Source organism: Ahaetulla prasina, chromosome 3, assembly GCF_028640845.1.
Source record: "Ahaetulla prasina isolate Xishuangbanna chromosome 3, ASM2864084v1, whole genome shotgun sequence".
Taxonomy (NCBI): Eukaryota; Metazoa; Chordata; class Lepidosauria; order Squamata; family Colubridae; genus Ahaetulla; species Ahaetulla prasina.
The window spans coordinates 133,974,171-133,980,170 of NC_080541.1; the positions used below are offsets into that span (position 1 = coordinate 133,974,171).

General features: G+C 39.1%; 1 long non-coding RNA gene across 1 annotated transcript in view; it reads left to right on the forward strand.

Moving 5' to 3' along the window:
- The window catches only part of LOC131196015 (uncharacterized), a 33,547-nt gene extending 28,122 nt beyond the window's left edge, over positions 1-5,425 (forward strand). The window contains exon 3 of the long non-coding RNA XR_009154603.1: positions 3,147-5,425. This is a non-coding gene — a long non-coding RNA (uncharacterized LOC131196015). The remainder of the gene's footprint in view (positions 1-3,146) is intronic.
- The last annotated feature ends 575 nt before the right edge of the window (positions 5,426-6,000 follow it).

Here is a 6,000-nt window from a genome sequence, read left to right on the forward strand (position 1 = left end):
AGCCACGTGGGTGATTGAGGGAGCGGCTTGAAGCTCCCATATGACACCTATCCTGCACAGGCTGCACTGGCTTCCGGTTGCCTTCCGGGTGCAATTCAAAGTGTTGGTTATCACCTTTAAAGCGCTCCATGGCTTAGGACCGGGTTACTTACGGGACCGCCTGCTGCTACCGGTGTCCTCCCATCGACCAGTGCACTCCCACAGAGAGGGTCTCCTCAGGGTGCCGTCGGCCAGACAATGTTGACTGGCGACCCCCAGGGGGAGGGCCTTCTCTGTGGGGGCTCCAGCCCTCTGGAACGAGCTACCCCCAGGGATACGCCAACTCCCTGACCTCCGGGCCTTCCGGCGTGAGTTGAAGATTCTTTTATTTCATCGTGCAGGACTGGCCTAATAGTTTTTTAATGGGGATTTTTTAGCAGTTTTTAGAATTTTCAGCCTATTTAAATTAATTTTTTAAATTTGTTTTTAATGTTTATATTTGTTGTTCTTAGCTGGCTATAAACTGCCCCGAGTCCTTCGGGAGAAGGGCGGTATAGAAATTGAAATAATAAAATAAATAAATAAATAAATAAAATAAAAATAATAAAAGTAAAGTAAAATAGCAGGCTTGTAAAAATTGTTCCTCAAGAGTAGATACGGTAACCATTCAACTTGAACACTACCTACACTAAAACATAATCCGCCACTCCCACTTCAGATGGGAAAGTTCCTTGTTACTATAGTCGATAGGCTGGAGAACATTTGGGCAAGAAAAAAAAGCAGTCCAATTAATACACAAAACAACAGTTCAGCTTCAATGGTTTAACAGAGTTAGAACCCATCAGAAGAAGCTTCCTTGAAAATGCAAATTTTTGTTTCCCACTTAGAATAAAACCCTGCATTTGGAATGGATCAGGAACAGACTTGAAATAGACCTCTCAGAATACATGTGCTTTGCTTCCTGTTCGGAATACTCAGTCATTTAAAGACTAAAATGTTTCAAGGTTATATAACCTTTTCAACACCCCTTGTAACAAGTACCCAACATTTAATCTAATAAATCTCTTTCCGGTAAGTCTTGCTTCAATAATTCTCCCAGATCATTTCACATTTAGTTACTTTTTAAAAATGTAGTTTTAATGCTCTCTCTGTCTCTCTTATTCATTAATCCCAGGGGTCATTATTCTCATTGTTAGCTTATACACAGATAACAATTGTGAGTTTTGCAATCTGCTTTTTCTTTCAATTTTGGCTTATTCTCATTCATAGAATTAAATGATTTGGAAATAATTGATAACCTCATGATAGTTATTCAGAACTTTTCTATATTATGAGGCAGAGATGGGTGACACCTTCTAGTACCATACTTTCAAGCAGAATGGGTTATAAAATTATTTTCCAATGTGATTAAAGATTAATTATATCTAACCTTTATTTGCTGATGCTTAAACTAAGCAACTCTGATGGTAGAGGGAAAAAGAGAGGTTGAAGGGCTATAAAATTTGCCCAACAAAAACAGTGTCAGGGTTCCAAATAACACCCCCAACGAAAGAAGAGTCCAAGGCTTGAAGTTCTTCAAAGTTCCATTTTATTAGAGACGACACGTTGGCACATCTAGGAAAACTCAAATCTGAATGCTTCCAGGTTTTCTTCACCCAAAGGAAAGTCCAAGTCCCTGCCCAGCACCCACATGTCCATCACATGGTCCAATCACCACACTATCCCAACTTCCCAGTCACACACATCCAGGTGCAGGACAAGATGTCCTTACTCTCTGAGAAAGGAATCTTATTATGACTATATATATCACCCCTGCTCCATACAATCCCCCCTCCCAGTTTCCCATAGCAGTAAATGTGGCAGGCTTGAAGGCCCAATGCAAAAGATGGCTTCCAGGCCTGACAGACAATGTGAGTTGAATTTCAGAGACTATTCTTTGCAGTTCAGGTTCACCTGGGAGATTAAGAATGCAGCCCCTAATGCTTTTTGTATATTTGGAGATAATTTCATAAACATTCTTCAAATTTTCAGAACAAACTGAGAATTCTCTTGGTGTTCTTCTTCTTTAATATCCATCCTGCATTGGTCTCTTCCCAAAATTCCCAAAGCTTCAACCAAAAACTATCTACCATTGACCTCACCCCATTCCTAAGAAGTCTGTAAGGGGTGTGCATAAGAGTACAAGCGTGCCTACCATTCCTGTCCTATTGTTTCCTTTCATTGTATCCAATTAATATAGTTATTACATACTCATACTCATATATATGCTTATATATTGTATAATTATTTCATGCTTATGCTTATATATACTGTGTGACAAAATAAATAAATAAATAAATAAATAAATAAATAAATAAATAAATAAATAAATAAATAAATAAATATTTTAAATTAAGGACTGACACACAAATTAGTTACAACTAAGACAGTGAGAACAATCAATCAGTGGAATTGCTAACCTCCAGAAGCTGTGGGTGCTCCTACACTGGAGGGTTTAAGAAGAGATTGGACAACCATTAGTCTGAAATGGTGTAGGATTTCCTGCTTGAGCAGGGGGTTGGACTAGAAGACCTCCAAGGTCTCTTCCAACTCTGTTAAGGCTATTTTAGAAAAAGAAATTAAGAAGCCTAGCTATCCTTCCTTGAACCACTGGTTTTTACAACATATTTACAGTGGAAGAACTAATGAATCTGATCATTACGGCCTTGAGCTGTCCCCAGTTAAGTAAAACAGGATAGGTTAGTGGGAAGCAACAGCTTTTAGTAACAAGCAAATAAAGGTCTTTGATAAAAATTGTGCAATGGTTCAAACAGAATTTGCCTAGGTTTATAGAACATGAACTTTAGAAAAATGTAGATAACATACTGTGAACTTTTAGGACGTTCAATAACTGTCATATTTTCAATCTGTTGCTGCTAATGAAATATCTAAAAGTTATTTAGGACTCCTTGCTGTTGGCACTCTTGTAGCCTAATGATTTCAAATTTCAAATTCAAAAGTTTGCCTTCAAAGGCATGCAAGATAAACTCTTCCTTCCCCCCAAAATGCATATATCTTTATTTGTATTCACCAGCTGCTTCATTTATAACTGTATTTTTCCCCCACCTCCTCATTTCTGTTATTTAAATTTTGGTATAAAATGAAAGTTTGTCTTTTTATTTCCACAGGGCATTGTGGAGCTGGATTTATCTCCATAGGTAAAAGCTATTTGCAATGCCCTTCTCGAGGCTGAACAGAGGAACTGGTACTTTTCCCACGTCATTGAAGATGGTCTTGGCCTATTGACCATTAGTAATCCTTTGAAGAAAAAACAATTGCTACCAACCTGCCTTCCGTTGAGGACCTGTATACTGTACGAGTCAAAAAGAGGACTGTGAAGATATTTACTACACCTCATATCCTGGACGTAAACTGTTTCAACTCCTACCCTCAAAACGACGCTATAGAACACTGCACACCAGAACAACTAGACACAAAAACAGTTTCTTCCTGAACGCCATCACTCTGCTAAACAAATAATTCCCTCAACACTGTCAAACTATTTACTAAATCTGCACTACTATTAATCTTTTCATCGTTCCCATCACCTATCTCCTTCCACTTATGATTGTATGTCTGTAACTTTGTTGCTTGTATCCTTACAATTTATATTGATATTGTATCCTGATTGCTTATTTGTACCCTATGACTATCATTAAGTGTTGTACCTTATAATTCTTGATGAATGTATTTTTTTCTTTTATGTACACTGAGAACATATGCACCAAGACAAATTCCTTGTGTGTCCAATCACACTTGGCCAATAAATTCTATTCTATTCTATTCTATTCTATTCTATTCTATTCTATTCTATTCTATTCTATTCTATTCTATTCTATTCTATTCTATTCTAATGATCCTTTGTTTTTGTGTTTTTTCCAATGAGGAATAGAGGGAGTAGCAAAAATGGGTAGGTTGGATTACTTTCTCTTCTCTCCCCAATTTCAGCTGCATCATTTGAACATCCGCAGCTTGCCCTTGAGAGAAGGGAGGTGGGCAGGGGAAAATTCAGTTCTTGTTACTGGCTCCCTGGATTCCACTGAGAAGCTACAGGAAGGTTTGCTGCCTTCCATCAGAACTGTATTTTTAGGGAAATCCAATGTGAGTGGTGATGTCCCTTCAGGAAGCACCTTCAAAGGAACATGCCTGAAAGTTATTATCCCTTTGAGGGCAAATAAGGAAAAAAAATGATGTTAGGGGTAAAAAAGGCATTATTATTATTGAATCCAAAGCACCAATGCATTTCCTTTGGTGAGCTATAAATATATAAAAGGTACCTTTTTTGGCAGCTTTTTCTGTAATGTAAGAGCATCAGCATCATATCCTAAGAACAAGACTTATAAGAATTACTTGCAAGGTAGCGTGTAAGCTTTGAAAGAAAGAACTTTAAACACTGATCTATAAACTGGCTAAATTGTAGTGTCGTGTCCCACTCCTCCGCTGACGGCTGGGTCCGGGAAATCCGAATCAGGCGTGCCTCTGCAGCTCTGCCCAAAGTCCTAGCAAAGTCCTCAGAGCAGGCAGGAGACCAGTAAGTGACTTCAGCAAGATAAGTTTGACTTTTTGCCTGACTCAGAGACTGCCAGAAAGTAGCTCCTTTATATAGGCCATGGGGTGTGGCACCATGACTCAGCACTCATTAAGGCCTGCCCCTCCCTTTCCTCTGTTGTCTCCGCCTCTCCAATCTTCTGATGCGAGGATTACTCCAATCAGCTGTTGTTGGGAGTAAACCCTCCTCAGGCTCACCTGCTGTGGAGGAGGGGGAGGGGTCTAGCTGCTCCGTTTGCCTGGGCATGGAGTCAGGGCTGGGGCAGGGAGATGCTCCTTCTTCTGCAGTTTGTGGGGGCATGGAGCCAGGACTTGGGCCGGAAGGCATACATTCCTCAGTGTTGGGGAGCAGGTAAGAAGGCCCCGGCTGCTCTGAGGGCGGGCAAGACACAACATGTAGGTACTAGTTTGCTCTCTGAGGAGGTAGATTAAAAAAGGAGAAAAGTATCATCTAAGTTTGGCAGGTGAGATTCCTAGAGTAAGAGAAAATTGGACAATGTGTGCAGTAGAAGAAGAAGCATTTGAGTGTCAGGAACCAGAAGAGCCACAACCATGGAGAAAAGGAAACTGAGAAGACATCTGAGGCACTTGAAGCCAGAGAAGGAATTTGCAAATTGCAAATTCCAGGTGGTTCAAGTGGAATAACATTTTATTATTTCAGTGGTCCCTTAGAATAGTTAGAGAATTCCTTGGAGTGCCCAAATTAGAAACTTTAATATCAAAATCCCCTCCCTTCCCTTTCCTCTCCTCTTTCCTTTCTTTTCCTTCCCTTCCCTTCCCTTCCCTTCTCTTCCCCTTCCCTGTCATATGCTATTCTTTGATGATACACATTTGATTTAAAAAATTCAGTGCAAATAAATAAATCATGGAGCTTCAATTCTATAGATATTTATCTTGGACTAAGCATCATTAATCTCAGCTAGACTGAGAATAAAACAATGCTATATTCATTTACTTCACAGAAAGTCATATTGAAATCCATAGAGTTTGCCTATATTTGGTAAATATAAACCCCTTGGTTTCATGGCTTGTATGATAGCTTACATCATAACACAGTCAGTATTACTGTATTAAGACCGAAAAGAAGTTCCACGCACATTGCACAATGCAAATGAGGATAAACAGAGCCATTTTTTTAGTCTGGTTAAAGCCATCTTTTCCTCTTAGCCTAAGTCAAATCACTTAATTTACCATATTTGGTTTACTATTGGTTCCATAATGTAATATTATAGCTCTGATTGTCAAATTGCTTCACAGTTAATCTCATCTAAAAGCCATTTCTACAGTGGGAAAGCATACACATACACAAGCACAAGTTTAATATATTTAAGCAGAATTTTCAGTCAAAACTGAACTCAGTTTCCATCTCCATCCCAGTAACCTATGAGTAATAATTTGGAAATGGAACTGAAATTGTGTGACACCTGTCTATAT